This window comes from Oncorhynchus tshawytscha, linkage group LG08 (assembly GCF_018296145.1).
Source record: "Oncorhynchus tshawytscha isolate Ot180627B linkage group LG08, Otsh_v2.0, whole genome shotgun sequence".
In the NCBI taxonomy this organism is placed as follows: domain Eukaryota; kingdom Metazoa; phylum Chordata; class Actinopteri; order Salmoniformes; family Salmonidae; genus Oncorhynchus; species Oncorhynchus tshawytscha.
The window spans coordinates 16,805,579-16,822,782 of NC_056436.1; positions in this window are offsets into that span (position 1 = coordinate 16,805,579).

A 17,204-nucleotide genomic window follows, 5' to 3' on the forward strand; every position below is an offset into this window, starting at 1 on the left:
TCTGGTGCTTCTGTCACCAACCAAGGAGGGCCTACAGCAGCACCTAGATCTTATGCACAGATTCTGTCAGACCTGGGCCCTAACAGTAAATCTCAGTAAGACCAAAATAATGGTGTTCCAAAAAAGGTCCAGTCCCCAGGACCACAAATACAAATTCCATCTAGATACTGTTGCCCTAGAGCACACAAACTATACATGCCTTGGCCTAAACATCAGCGCCACAGGTAACTTCCACAAAGCTGTGCACGATCTGAGAGACAAGGCAAGCAGGGCATTCTATGCCATCAAAAGGAACATAAATTTCAATATACCAATTAGGATTTGGCTAAAAATACTTGAATCAGTCATAGAGCCCATTGCCCTTTATGGTTGTGAGGTCTGGGGTCCGCTCACCAACCAAGACTTCACAAAATGGGACAAACACCAAATTGAGACTGCACGCAGAATTCTGCAAAAATATCCTCCGTGTAGAACACCAAATAATGCATGCAGAGCAGAATTAGGCCGATACCCACTAATTATCAAAATCCAGAAAAGAGACGTTAAATTCTATAACCATTTAAAAGGAAGTGATTCCCAAACCTTCCACAACAAAGCCATCACCTACAGAGCGATGAACCTGGAGAAGAGTCCCCTAAGCAAGCTGTTCCTGGGGCTCTGTTAACACACCCTACAGAGCCCCACGACAGCAGCACAATTAGACCCAACCAAATCATGAGAAAACAAAAAGATAATTACTTGACACATTGGAAAGAATTAACAAAAAAACAGAGCAAACTAGAATACTATTTGGCCCTACACAGAGTACACAGTGGCAGAATACCTGGCCACTGTGACTGACCCAAAATTAAGGAAAGCTTTGACTATGTACAGACTCAGTGAGCATAGCCTTGCTATTGAGAAAGGCTGCCGTAGGCAGACATGGCTCTCAAGAGAAGCTGTGCTCACTGCCCACAAAATGAGGTGGAAACTGAGCTGCACTTCCTAAACTCCTGCCCAATGTATGACCATATTAGAGAGACATATTTCCCTCAGATTACACAGATTCACAAAGAATTCGAAAACAAATCCAATTTTGATAAACTCCCATATCTACTGGGTGAAATTCCACAGTGTGCCATCACAGCAGCAAGATTTGTGACCTGTTGCAACGAGAAAAGGGCAACCAGTGAAGAACACACACCATTGTAAATACAACCCATATTTATGCTTATTTATTTTATCTTGTGTCCTTTACCATTTGTACATTGTTAAAACACTGTATATATATATGACATTTGTAATGTCTTTATTGTTTTGAAACTTCTGTATGTGTAATGTTTACTGTTAATTTTATTGTTTATTTCACTTTATATATTCACTTTATATATTATCTACCTCACTTGCTTTGGCAATGTTAACACATGTTTCCCATGCCAATAAAGCCCTTGAATTGAATTGAATTGAGAGCGAGAGAGAGAGCAAGAAAAAGAGAGAGAGAAAGAGAGAGAGCGAGAGAGAGAGAGAGTAAGAGAGAGAGAAAGAGAGAGAGAGAGCGAGAGAGAGTAAGAGAGTCTCTCTCAGTCCGATAGTGTTAATTAGCAGTGTTTACATTACACTACCCCTCGTATGCATCCCAAACGGCACCCTATTCCCTAAATAGTGCACTACTTTTGACCAGGGCTCTGGTCTGAAAATAACTCTGGGAAAACAAAAAGTCACAAAAGAGACTGATGCATAGACTGTGTCTCTCAAATGACACCCTATTCATACAAACTAGTATGCCTCCCTGACACATTTTTTTTACACTTTTCCATCTCAGGTGCAGATTTAAACCTGTGTTCTAAATTATAAATAATACATTATTTTAAGTTTTAACCCTTTGCTGCTTAGATAAAAGTGATGAATTACCACCTGTCCTACCTTATTTCACCCTACCTGTCTGTCAGGGATTCATACCTGTCCAACCTGTGCTCAGATGAACACCATGTCCCAGATCTCTCTCTCACATGCAAGTGGAGTCATGATTCTAGAAGCCTTCTGAGGTTAACTCAGATGCTAGAGGCCTCTCTGCTCTCTGTCATTCCACATTCTACATTCCATTCCAGGGTTCTGCTTCTCAGAGTTCTATACTTGGCTGGGGTCAGCTGCATACATGTTACATGACTGTGGATTCACCCTTAGCTCAGGTAAAGGACAGGTTTCCTTATGTCTCTGCCTGCCTGCCTGCCTGCCTGCCTGCCTAATAATAAAATAAACATTTAACTTTAATCAATTATTTACTCCTTCTGATGCTAATTCAATGTTACAGGTCTAACAACTGTAGAATGATGTCCACTTGAGATGACAGACATTTCCCTGTACACTACAGTCAACAGTCAACGGTTGAGGAATCCTGAAGAGACGTTGTCTACCTTTGTAAAAAACCCTCTCTCTGTGTGCGTTTAGAATGATAAGGTCACACACTCCATTACCCCCCAGCTGTAACATCAGAGCTCTGTTGACATTGACAGCTTTTATTTGACCACAGAGAGGTTCTCTGTTTTCCAGGCTTTGTCCAGTGGGTCTGAGGCCTGATGTTGGTGCCGGAAGTGCCCCAGGGTATGTACTGTCTGTTAATACTGAGTGCAGGGGGCAGTTTCATGAGCTTCACTGCTATGGATCTCATCATTTAACTTCGATGCAGTGGAGGATTGTGTTTGACAATGACAGTTGACTTTAATTCCCTACGTTTTATCTGCTAGAGGATTCTTCTCCTAACATTACTATTTCTGTTATTCTTTGCCAGTCTAACATTATCATGATTTATAGAAGATTCCATTTGTTTTCAGTTCCAAGACGCTGGAATCAAGCAAGGCAGTACTTCATTTTGGTTTATAGGAAGTATTCCCCCAGTCAGTTAAATGTATTTACTGTAAGTATATTTTTAAATAAAAAATAGTTTTCAAAGCAACAGATTTCATCGTTCTATATGTCAGTGATGAATCTCTCTTTTTGCATAGTGACTCGCTAGAGAGGAAACATGTAGCATTTGCTTTCCTCTCCACCACCTTATTTCCTTTATAGGAAAATCTATACTGGGACTGGGCTCTATGAATCTGATTGCTGTATCTTTCCTTTGAAACTAGCCCATCTACACTGCAATGCATTCACAATTGTGGTTTGACATTTAATTAATATGTCAAAAAATATGTTGGGCATTATTTGAAGTTTCCCCTGGAGTATTTGCCCACAAGTCAGGAATGTTCCCAGCCATTAAATCCTAACCACGCCCTCCTTCGTTCTCTTCTCTTCTCTGCTCTCTCTTTTCTGCTCTCTCTGCTCTGCTCTCCCTGCTCTGCTCTACACGCTCTGCTTTCTCTGTCCTGCTCTCTTTCTCTGCTCTCTCTGTTCTGCCTAGTCTGAGGACACCAGTTATACACTGAGTGTACAAAACATCAGGAATACCTGCTCGTTCCATGACATAGAATGTCCATATGAGTCCAGTTGAAAGCTGTGATCCCTTATTGATATGACCCTTATTGAGGGCTCCCAAGTGGTGCAGCTGTTGAAGGCACTGCATCTCAGTGCTAGAAGGGTCACCACAGACCCTGGTTTGATCCCGGGCTGTATCACAACTGGCCGTGATCGGGCGGCGCACAATTGTCCGTAGTAAGAGAAGGTTTAGCCGGGGTGGGCCGTCATTGTAAAATAAGAATTTGTTCTTAACTGACATTTCATTAAAAAAAAGGTTAATTAAATTCACTTCAGTCAGTGTAGATGAAGGGGAGGAGACAGGATTTTTAAGCCTTGTGACAATTGAGATATGGATTGTGTATGTGTGCCATTCAGAGGAGGAATGGGCAAGACAAAATATTTAAAAGACTTTGAACGGGGTATGGTAGTAGGTGCCTGGCACACTAGTTTGAGTGTGTCAAGTACTGCAACGCTACTGGGTTTTTCACACTCAACACTTTCCTGTGTGTATCAAGAATGGTCCACCACCCAAAGGACATCCAGCCAACTTGACACAACTGTGGGAAGCATTGGAGTAAACATGGGAATGCTTTCGACACCTTGTAGTGTCCATGCCTGGACAAATTGAGGCTGTTCTGAGGGAAAAGGGGTCCTCCTAATGTTTTGTACAAGGTGTAGATCCCTTGCTGGAAAACTTGAAGTGCAACTCAAATCTCTCACCCTGTTTGTGTTACAGTCAGTGCATTATGAAACAAGCTGTTGAGGAGTTCTATATCCAAAGCAGACCGGTGAGTGACGAGGTGCGGTTATATAAGGTTGGCTAGAGATTTTCTCTCTTTCTCTCTCTCTCGCTCCCTCTCGCCCTGTCGTTTCACTCTCCCACACACACACACAGACACTGCAATTTCAATGAGCTCTTACATACACTAGATGGAAGAAACACACACACAGGACACAATACACAAAAACATGATTTCTCACCTATGTCTGAATAAGGTAACAATACAGTGGCGGTCTATCAGAGAAACACAAAGGTCTTATGAAGCACCCTGCGGTTACGAAGATTCAACACAAAAAGAATGTGAAGTGGCGAATGACGTAATATGATTTATGCCATGAGAACTGAGCATAATAGAGCTGTAGTCGGATTGCACTGTGCCTTGCAAAAGTATTTACCCCCCTTGGCGTTTTTCCTATTTTGTTGCATTACAACCTGCAATTTAAATGGATTTTTATTTGGATTTCTTATAATGGACATACACAAAATATCCAAATTTGTAATGCTCCGGGTGTCGTGGGTGTGGAGTCAAACGCAGGAGACAGAGAGTGCAATGCTGTGCGTCTTTAATAGCACCAACGCACCACAGGGTGCTCACAATAGTAACGGCCCCAAACACAGGGAATGAAAATGTACAACGGAAAAATCACAACCAGGCGCTAACACGTACCTCTACAACAGAGCCGAAGGTTACACTGAAATAATCCCGCACAACAACCAGGCGGGCCGGCTGTCTAATAAAGACAAACTAATCATACATAAACAGGTGCTACCAATAAACATACAAGGAGGGGGAGGAAAGACAATCAGTGGCAGCTAATAGGCCGGTGACGACGACCGCCGAGCTCCACCCGCCCGGGAAGGGAAACCACCCTCGGTCGGACTCGTGACAAAATTGGTGAAGTGAATTGAAGAAAATGAATGTTTAAAAACATCCTAAAAAATGAAAAAGGGAAAAGTGGTGCATATGTATTCACCCCCTTTTCCATGAAGCCACTAAATAAGATCTGGTGCAACTCATTTTTTATTTATTTATTTATTTCACCTTTATTTAACCAGGTAGGCAGGTTGAGAACAAGTTCTCATTTACAATTGCGACCTGGCCAAGACTTACAATGACACAGAGTTACACATGGAGTAAAATAAACATACAGTCAATAATACAGTAGAAAAATAAGTCTATATACGATGTGAGCAAATGAGGTGAGATAACGGAGGTAAAGGCAGAAAAAGGCCATGGTGGCAAAGTAAATACAATATAGCAAGTAAAACACTGGAATGGTAGATTTGCAGTGGAAGAATGTGCAAAGTAGAGATATAAATAATGGGGTGCAAAGGAGCAAAATAAATAAATAAATACTGTAGGGGAAGAGGTAGTTGTTTGGGCAAAATTATAGATGGGCTATGTACAGGTGAAGTAATCTGTGAGCTGCTCTGACAGCTGGTGCTTAAAGTTAGTGAGGGAGATATGAGTCTCCAGCTTCAGTGATTTTTGCAGTTAGTTCCAGTCATTGGCAGCAGAGAACTGGAAGGAAAGGTGGCCAAATGAGTAATTGGCTTTGGGGGTGACCAGTGAGATATAGCTGCTGGAGCATGTGCTACGGGTGGGTGCTGCTATGGTGACCAGTGAGCTGAGATAAGGCGGGGCTTTACCTAGCAAAGACTTAGATGACCTGGAGCCAGTGGGTTTGGCAACGAATATGAAGCAAGGGCCAACCAACGAGAGCGTACAGGTCGCAGTGGTGGGTAGTATATGGGGCTTTGGTGACAAAACGGATGGCACTGTGACAGACTGCATCCAATTTGCTGAGTGTTGGAGGCTAGTTTGTAAATTACATCTCAGAAGTTGAGGATCGGTAGGATGGTCAGTTTTACGAGGATATGCTTGGCAGCATAAGTGAAGGATGCTTTGTTTCTAAATAGGATGCCAATTCTAGATTTTACTTTGGATTGGAGATGTTTGATGTGAGTCTGAAAGGAGAGTTTACAGTCTAACCAGACACCTAGGTATTTGTAGTTGTCCACATATTCTAAGTCAGAACCGTCCAGAGTAGTGATACGGGCGGGCAGGTGTAGGCAGCGATCGGTTGAAGAGCATGCATTTAGTTTTACTTGTATTTAAGAGCAGTTGGAGGCCATGGAGGGAGAGTTGTATGGCATTGAAGCTCGTCTGGAGGGTTGTTAACACAGTTTCCAAAGAAGGGCCAGAAGTATACAGAATGGTGTCGTCTGCATAGAGATGGATCAGAGACTCACCAGCAGCAAGAGCGACATTATTGATGTATACAGAGAAGAGAGTTGGCCCAAGAATTTAAACCTGTGGCATCCCCATAGAGACTGCCAGAGGCCCTGACAACAGGCCCTCCGATTTGACACACTGAACTCTATCAGATAAGTATTGCCTTCAGAATTACCTTCAGAAGTCACATAATTAGTTAAATAAAGTCCACCTGTGTGCAATCTAAGTGTCACATGATCTGTCACATGATCTCAGTATATATACACCTGTTCTGAAAGGCCCCAGAGTCTGCAACACCACTAAGCAAGGGGCACCACCAAGCAAGCGTCACCATGAAGACCAAGGAGCTCTCCAAACAGGTTGGGGACAAAGTTGTGCAGAAGGACAGATCAGGGTTGGGTTATAACAAATATCAGAAACTTTGAACATCTCATGGAGCACCATTAAATCCATTATTAAAAAATGGAAAGAATATGGCACAACAACAAACCTGCCAAGAGAGGACCGCCCACCAAACTCACAGACCAGGCAAGGAGGGCATTAATCAGAGAGGTAAGAAAGAGACCAAAGATAACCCTGAAGGAGTGGTAAACCGTCACTGCGGAGATTGGAGTATATGTCCATAGAGTGGCAGGAAAAAAGCCATTGCTTAAAGAAACATATAAGCAAACACGTTTGGTGTTGTGACTGGGACGGAGGTTCACCTTCCAGCAGGACAATGATCCTAAGCATACTGCTAAAGTAACACTTGAGTGGTTTAAGGGGAACATTTAAATGTCTTGGAATGGCCTAATCAAAGCCCAGACCTCAATCCAATTGAGAATATGTGGTATGATTTAAAGATAGCTGTACAGCAGCAGAACCCATCCAACTTGATGGAGCTGGAGCTGGAGCAGTTTTCCCTTGAAGAATGGGCAAAATCCCAGTGGCTAGATGTGCTAAGCTTATAGAGACAAACCCCAAGAGACTTGCAGCTGTAATTGCTGCAAAGGTGGCTCTACAAAGTATTGACTTTGAGGGGGTGAATAGTTATGTACGCTCAAGTTTTCTGTTTAGTCTTATTTCTTGTTTGTTTCACAATAAAACATATTTTTCATTTCAAAGTGGTAGGCTTATTGTGTAAATCAAATGATACAAACCCCCGAGAGAGAGAGAGAGAGAGAGAGAGAGAGAGAGAGAGAGAGAGAGAGCAGAAGGAAAGCAAGAAAGAGAGACAAAGGGAAAGAGAGACACAAGGCTAAAGTGGTTTTCCAGGTACAGTATAAAGGCTCTGCGGGATGTTTGTTGGATCGTCCTTAGTCAGATATCAGCACATCCTCAGGAAGGACAGTGCAGCACAGAGCTCTCTGGGGCTTGCAGGGTTGGTGTTTTCTAATCGTTACCAAGCGACCAAGTTACATAGCAGCTCCTTAAGCCTGCAAGAGGTTATTTGATTACTGCTTGGCACGTTGATAATGGCTTTATGGCTGTGATTGTTAGTGAAAAATGTATGGGCTGAAAAAATAACAGTTTCAGTGCTAACCATATCAATGGACATATGCACACACACACACAAACACACACACCATCTCTCTTTCTTTACAGTCCTGGTTGCTGTTGTTTTAAATTCAACCCACCTCTTTGGTCACAGTAACTTTTAGTTTAACCTCCATGTGACTTAAACATATCTCTTTTTAAGTGAGCATCTCAGTCAAGACGTCCAGGGGCCTCCCCACAGGGGCCCCCCCACAGCCCGACTCCCCAAGCCTTAAAACCCTCCTCTTATGTTCTGGGAGATTGAAAGTGTCCAGCGTATTATTCAACTGACATACAGAGACAGCCTCACCAGCCTCTCTCTCTTCTCTCAGTCTTTCTCTCTCTCTCTCTTTGTCACTCTCTCTCCCTTTCCGTTTCCCTTTCACATTATTTTTGAGGACAACTGCAGGCAGGAGAGGAGGATATGAATCCCGGTTGCAGGCACTTCTTCTTCATCCTCAGCCTGATTTGAATAAAGAGCTTTGAATTAAGTGGACAGGGCCTCCTCAGAAAAGCAGCGGTGTGTCTTTAAGAAAAAACACCATGCCAGTGTAAATTATTTTGATTGACGTTATGCGAAAATGTCCTCGCTAGCTGATTTAATTGCGAGTGCCAGGGGGCATCATCGGGGGCCAGGTAATGGGTCTTTCTTTTGGGGTGGGGTTGATCTCCCCCTCTGTCTCCCCGTGGTACGGTCCGCCCGTGCACACTGGGCCAGAGGGCAGAGGAACAAAGACAACTGTCTGTGAGCTCACCGGTTCTCCCTCTCCTTCTGAAAACAAAGCCTCCAGAATGGGCATCCAAAGTGTGAAAATGGATTTCCAAGCTCATTTGATGTTAAGTCTTTAGTGTCAACAGTGGCATATTCATTGATAAAAAAAAACAAGTGGGAAGGGGAGAGGGGAAAGAGGGAGAAGAGAGGGAGAGAAGCGGGTGCATCTTCTGACAAACAGCATGCTGTCATTCCTTGGATGGAGGAGAGAGGATGAAGGGAGGAGAGAGGAGAAGAGAGGAGAGGAGAGGACATGCGAGGGGAGGAGTTGAGAGGGGGAGAGGAGGGCGGAGAGAGGATGGAGGAAAAAGAGAGGATGGAGAGAGCAGAGGGGTGGATGGGGTTTCAAATGGACTGAGGGATTATGTGGAGAGGGCTTAATGAGAAACAGATACAGCTGCCAGCTGACTAGCCTGTCAAACAGGAGCCATTCAGCACCGACTGACTCTCACTATTATCATCCCCACTGACTGACACTCACTATCCTCATCCCCACTGACTGACTGTCACTATCATCATCCCCACTGACTGACTCTCACTATCCTCATCCCCACTGACTGACACTCACTATCCTCATCCCCACTGACTGACTGTCACTATCCTCATCCCCACTGACTGACTGTCACTATCATCATCCCCACTGACTGACACTCACTATCCTCATCCCCACTGACTGACACTCACTGTCCTCATCCCCACTGACTGACTCTCATTATCATCATCCCCACTGACTGACTCTCACTATAATCATCCCCACTGACTGACTCTCACTATTATCATCCCCACTGACTGACACTCACTATCCTCATCCCCACTGACTGACACTCACTATCCTCATCCCCACTGACTGACACTCACTGTCCTCATCCCCACTGACTGACACTAACTATCATCCCCACTGACTGACTGTCACTATCATCATCCCCACTGACTGACACTCACTATCATCCCCACTGACTGACACTAACTATCATCCCCACTGACTGACTGTCACTATCATCATCCCCACTGACTGACTCTCGCTATCATCATCCCCAAATGACTCCCCATCATACCGAAACATCCCCAACTGCCTCCACCTTTAACCCCATCAGGTCTCACTTTCAATATGGTAAACTCAAGCACTGACTCATCACACCGCATCACTCAGCCACCATCACCCCCAACCACCTCCACCCCCACCTCAGACATACAGCTCCCCAAGCGCCTCCACCATCCTCCCCAACCCCTCTCCATCAACCTCAAACCCCATCACCCCGGGACACCACCATCCTCCCCAACCCTCTCCATCAAACTCAAACGCCATCACCCCGGGACGCCCGGGACAACACCATCCTCCCCAACTCCTCTCCATCAACCTCAAACCCCATCACCCCTGGCCACCACCCTCATCTCCAACCCCTCTCCATCAACCTCAAACCCCATCACCCCTGGCCACCACCATCCTACCCAACCCTCTCCATCAACCTGAAACCCCATCACCCCGGGACACCACCATCATCCCCAACCCTCTCCACGTCAACCTCAAACCCCATCACACCGGGACACCACCATCCTCCCCAACCCTCTCCACGTCAACCTCCATTCAGGCCAATTCGTCCATCATCCCCAGGTAGGGCCAGGACGATTTCATCAGGTAAAGCTCTTGGACCTTGTTAGAGACTGTAACTAGCATGCATATATACACACACACACAAACACAGAAACGTACACACAGGTGCTTTTTAGTCAGAAAAATGCTGGCCCTTGAAAGCCACATCATCATCACAACACATTTAGGTGAACATAACAATAGAGCTGTATGTCTTTACCATGAAAGCAGCCAGGCTTCTATTTCAAAAACCCTGCTGTGCTAAACCACTACATGAAAGCAGCCAGGCCTCTATTTCAAAACTCCCGCTGTGCTAAACCACTACTGCCCACCAGATCTATATACTGTATGTTCCAAATGGCACCCTATTCCTTTCATGGTGCACTACTATGACCAAAGCCTTATGGGTCCTGGTCAAAAGTAGTGCACTACATAGGGAATAGGGTGCCATTTGGAACGCATTCCTTAATGCTTTCTTGGCTATTTCAAATGTATTTACAACAGTATGAGAGATCCCACGGAGAATACATGCATGCCACTATCCACACTACTAGCTGTAACTATACACACAAAATAGGAAATTTTTGTCAACAGAATAGGTTCCATCTACACTTTGAAAACACCTTTTAGTTACTACTTATCGTCCACACATTAGAGAGAAAGTATCTAATTTGAAAATCACACATGCCAACGGAAGGGAATAATTTCATTTGTACAGAAAATACCTTAAATTGTCTCAAAATGAAAAGCCCTCAGGCTAGTTCTATCAGCATACAATAGACCTTAATCCAATGAAACCCCATCTATATACACATACACTTGCACACGCACGCACACACACACACACACACACACACACACACACACACATAGCTCACAAATTCTTTGTTACCTTATACTCTGGATAATCTCATTTTTTTCTTTTTCAAACTTCTTTAGATTCAATTTATTTTTTGTTTGATATCAGTTCCACTGACATGATGTATCACGACCACAGCTAAATGCAGCTACGCAATCAAACATATTGTAAAATGTATCATTTTCTTTCTTTAACCCGGGGAACGGAGGGTGTTGGTCTCCCCTTATGGATCGGCCCCATTTTTAAAAATTTCTAAAAAAAAACGACATACCCAAATCTAACTGCCTGTAGCTCAGGCCCTGACGCAAGGATATGCATTTGGGTACCAGTTGAAAGGAAACACTTTGAAGTTTGTGGAAATGTGAAAGGAATGTAGGATACTATAACACAATAGGTCTGGTAAAAGATAATACAAAGAAAAAACCAACCGTTATTTGTATTTTTTTTGTACCATTAACTTTGAACCGCAAGAGAAAGGCCATAATGTATTATTCCAGCCCAAGTTGCAATTTAGATATTGGCCACTAGATGGAAGCAGTGTATTTGCAAAGTTTTAGACTGATCCAATGAACCATTGCATTGCTGTTTGTACCTCACACACATGGTTATAGGCTTAAAAAAACAAGACACCTGTACCATATCAGATATTGAGTTGAAATCTATTACATTTTGAGTTTGCATCCCAATATTAAACTTTATATACTTCACAGAAGACTGAAATATAACAAAACCGTTTGACATAGAAACACCTGATTTTCGATTTTTTTCGATTTTTTAAAAATTAATTATGAAATTATGAAAAATATTAATAATTTTCCACCCATGGGGCCACTAGAGGGCGATTTGGTCATTTGACTGCAGGAAAGGGCTATGTCCCTTCTTTACTTTTTTGGGGGCAAAAACGTGTAAATAAATACATTTTAAAGAGGTGGAACAGTGTGCTTGAAAATACTATTTATTTTTTGTAATACTTTTTGTTAAATAATAAGCTGGATGGTTATGTGAAACAATAACCTCAGAATGAACCATAAACATTGTACGGCCTTTCCTGTGCTTTTCAGCGTTTCTCAACAATAGAAGACGTCCAAGACCACTCTGTATCTCCAAAGTCAAAGCCTTCATCTCAAATGGCACCCTATTCCCTCTATAGTGCACTACTTTTGAGCAGATCCATATGGGCCTTGGTCTAAAGTAGTGCACTATGTAGTGAATAGGTTGCCTTTTGGGATGCAATCAAAGAATGATGTACTGTTATTTTCTCTGGTACTTCATATGGATGTCTGTGTCCTATAGTCTATTGAGAAAACTGTGATTTGACTTGATAAAATGCTCATCATCAAGGTTTACAGGGCATAATGGCCATATTGTTCATTGTCATGAGAAATGGACAGAATGCCTAGCCGGAGATATTATACTGTGTCAAGATGATGATGAAATAGTTTTAAACATAACTACCACTCTAACCTTCACAGATTTGCATGGCTGTCTTTTCTTTCCCTCTAGTGATTTGGTTCATATTTGATTGATTTGATTACCTTAAGACAGTGACTGTCCAGTTAATTGTTATCCAAATGATCCTTCAACGAAAGATGGCCCCTATTGTAAGTCATACAGTTTATCCTCAGAGTTGTGTGCACAAACACCTATACGGGTTTAGAATCGTTCCTCAATAAAAACGCTCCCATTTATCATGTAAAATGCACCATTTCTGCTACTTGGGGATGTAGGAATACCTGAAAGTATGACATTTTGAGGAGAGAATTCCAGATTTCAATGTAGATTTATGCATTGTCTCTATAATGAAGTATTCAGGACAGAGCAGAGTGGGTAGATAAAGGGCTTGTTTGTATTAGAAATCACTCCCCATCGCAAACACTTCACCCTCTCCTCTATTTTCTCTCCCTCTGAACCCTCTTTTCTGAACACCGTTCCCCACTTAATTGACTTTGCATAAGAGAGACTCTCTAAACTGGGATAATATTGTAGAATGAAACCCCTAAACTTTGCACAGGGAAATTGAGTGACACTAGAAAACCAACATGCACAGGGAGAAGAAAAGCAAAGCAATGCAAACTAAATCTTACCCATGCCCTCTCAACCTAATATCTGTCTGTGTGTCTGCCTGCTACTGTACTTGTGGAAGTCCTAACTAAATAGAAAAATGTATCAAGCATTGGCATCAACTGCTTTGTAGAATAGCCTCTACAATACACATGGATTCATAAAATTATTAACTAGTAATTGATAAAAGTCAAATTTGTCAGATCATCATAATAAGTAGGCCTAAACGCCACTTAGGCACCAATGTGGCCAATAAGAACAAGGCTTCAGTAGATCCATAAGTGAAGTGTTGAAAACTGAGATTCATGAGGACTGTGTGATCAGTCACGTGCTTCTCTAAGTGTTTCTGTTGTTTTGGGGGGTTTCTCTAAGTACCCCGGTATTGGATCCAGCTAACCCTCCTTTCCCATTCTGGCACACAGCCTCTCTATCCAGCCCAGCCAATGATTATTTAACCAGGGCCCACATTGTTGATTTTATTATATAAGTCAATAATCTTTTTCATTCCCAAGATTTGTCTAATCTTCCTAATTACAAATTAGAATTCTCCACATAACAGTCCTAGATTTCCAAATGAAGACCTTGGCTTCCTGGGGACGGTAAATCAGCCTGGCTGGCTAATACCTCTGTGGAGTGCCTGATGCACAACAGCTTTTTCTCCTCCTCCTCCTCCCTTCTCTCCTCCTCCTCCTCCTCCCTTCTCTCCTCCTCCTCCTCTCTACTCCCTCTTTCCTCCCTTCTCTCCTCCTCCTCCTCCCTTCTCTCCTCCACCTCCTCCTCTCCCTCCTCCTCCCTCTCTCCTCCTCCTCCTCCTCCTCCCTTCTCTCCTCCTCCTCCTCTCCTCCCTTCTCTCCTCCTCCTCCTCCCTTCTCTCCTCCTCCTCCTCTCTCCTCCTCCTCTCTCCCTCCTCCCTCTCCTCCTCCTCCTCCTCCTCCTCTCTCCTCCTCCTCCTCCTCTCTCCTCCTCCTCTCTCCTCCTCCTCCCTTCTCTCCTCCACCTCTTCTCTCTTCCTCCTCCTTCTCTCTCCTCCTCCTCTCTCCTCCTCCTCCTCCCTTATCTCCTCCTCCTCCTTCCTTCTCTCCTCCTCCTCCTCTCTACTCCCTTCTCTCCTCCTCCTTCTCCCTCTCTCCTCCTCTTCTCTCCTCCTCCTACTCTCTCCTCCTCCTCCTCCTCCCTTCTCTCCTCCTCCTCCTCCTCCCTTCTCCTCCTCCTCCTCTCTCCTCCTCCTCTCCTACTCCTCCTCCTTTCTCCTCCCTTCTCTCCTCCTTCTCCTCTCTCCTCCTTCTCCTCCTCCTCCTCCCTTCTCTCCTCTCTCCTCCTCCTCCTCCCTTCTCTCCTCCTCCTCCTCCTCCCTTCTCTCCTCCTCCTCCTCTCTACTCTCTCTTTCCTCCCTTGTATCCTTCTTCTGTGATTATCCCCCTCAATTGTCCGCTTCACAGAAAAGGGGAAATGAGGGAGAGGAAAAAGGAAAAACACATAAAGGAGACTCCAGCATTGGCTTGCTCATCTCTCTCTGGCTCACACACTCATACTCACACACACACACTCTCTATGCATCTCTCTCACACACACATACTCTCTCACACACACAAACCCACACACGTTGGCCTTGGTGGGTTGTGATCAGCAGCATTAATAACAATTAGAGTTGTAAGTGTTGAGGTGAGGCTGAGCCTTTTCCACTGTCTCCTACCATCAGCCACCAGGCATCTATGAGGCATCTTTGAGGCTGGGCTGCATGGGAGAATATTGGCCCTGAGTCACTGAACATCATTAGGTGGCGTCGGCGTGAAACAGCTTCAATTAGCCCAGAAACAGACATGGAGGTGAGAACTGTCCAAATGTTGGGGGAGAGACAGAGAGTGTTTCTCGATATGCATTCTACCTCCACACTCTCATGCTCCGAATGCACTCTCCGACCATATTCTCTTGAGTACGTTCTTGTGTGAGAAGCACTCGCACTCCGCTACTGTATTACCTCACGCTGCACCTCCCCATTCACTGAACCTTCTTCCAGCCAGGACAAAGGCAACAATAGATGAAACACGATATGCACAAAGCAAACGATTTACTTCATGATCATCAGCTAGATATGTGAATAGTAATAATAATCTAGCTAGCCAGCTAGTTAAATAGGCAAAAATGACCTAAAACTAATGTTACGCAAGGTAGATGTACATTTTTCATGGGTAGCTAACAATTCTTCGTGGCTAGCTAGCTAAGAATTGTTTCTGGCTATCTGGCCAGTAAACAGTTCTAGTAGCTAGCCAGTTAACCCTTTTGACTTATTATGGGCTTTCTATCTACAATACGTAGGCAGGTAAACATGCCAAAATTAACACAGCATGTATTTATTTATGTATCATGATAAAATATTGTAGTCAGTCAACAAATGAGATGTGAATAGGCAACATTTAATTTCAAAGTTGGTGTGTATTTTCTCTCACTTCAGCTCAAATAACGTAATGCAAAATGGAGTCAAACCGACCCTCCCGTGCTCCAATTTACATGCTCAGACCATTTTGAAAAAACACTCAGAGAGAAAGAGAAAGGGAGCAAGGTGAATGAAATATGATGAAGGGAGGGAAGGGAAGAGAAAGAGGTGAGGTGGAAGGGATTAATGTGAGTAACATAGAGACCGGGATGCCTGCAGCTCTGTCAACTTTAGACAAAGCCAGAGAGAGCAGACCTTTATGCTACCTAGCTAGCTAACAGATCAGGGATGGCTTACTAAAGTTATCTAGAATGCAGAAGTAGTTATCAAACACTCTAAATTAATCAGAAACTGACATTTCTATCAGGAACATTTGTGATGTTTAACTTTCCAAATTTTCCTTTTCCAAATGTGTATATTTCCGGTACATGATGTAATGGAATAAAAAAATGTAAAACAGATATTTTACTAATTCAATTAAATAAAAATTACATATTTCTCAACCTCTTTAGGTGGTCTGTAAGTTGTCAATGAAACCAGTGTTTAAATATAGCGTGGTGATTGGACATGTTTTGTCCAAAAGCTGACATGGTGTTTGGCTAGTACAGTGCCTTCAGAAAGCATTCATACCCCTTGACTTATTCCACATGTTGTTGTGTTCCTGCACAAATTCAAAGTGGATTACATTTATTGTTTTTTTCTCACCCATCTACAGACAAAACCCCATAATGACAAAGTGAAAACATGTTTTTAGAAATGTCGGCAAATTTATTGAAAATGAAATACAGAAATACTGTATCCCATTTACATAAGTCTTCACTCCCCTGAATCAATACTTTGTAGAAGCATCTACAGCTCTGAGTGTTTCTGGGTAATTCTCTAAGAGCTTTCCACACTGGATTGTGCAACATTTTCCCATTATTATTTTGAAAAATGTTCTTCAAGTGCTATCAAATTCGTTGTTGATCATTGCTAGACAACCATTTGCAGGTATTGCAATAGATTTTCAGGTAGATTTAAGCCACCCAGGGAACATTCACAGTATTCTTGGTAAGCAACTCCAGTGTAGATTTGGCCCTGTGTTTTAGGTTATTGTCCTGCTGGGAGGTGAATTAATCTCCCAGTGTCTAGTGGAAAGCAGACTGAACCAGGTTTTCCTCTAGGATTTTGCCTCCAATTCGTTTTATATCCTGAAAAACTCCCCAGTCCTTCATGATTACAACCATACCCATAACATGATACAGCTACCACTATGCTTGAAAATATAGAGAGTTGTACTCAGTAATGTGTTGTATTGTATTTGCCCCAAACATAACACTTTGTATTCATGACAAAAAGTTAATTGTTTTGCCACAATTTTTGTGGTATTACTTTAGTGCCTTGTAGCAAACAGGATACATGTTTTGGAATACTTTTATTCTGTACAGTCTTTCTTATTCTTCCTTTGTTAATTATGTTAGTTATGTGGAATAACTACAATGTTGTTGATCCATCCTCAGTTTTCTCCTATCACAGCCATT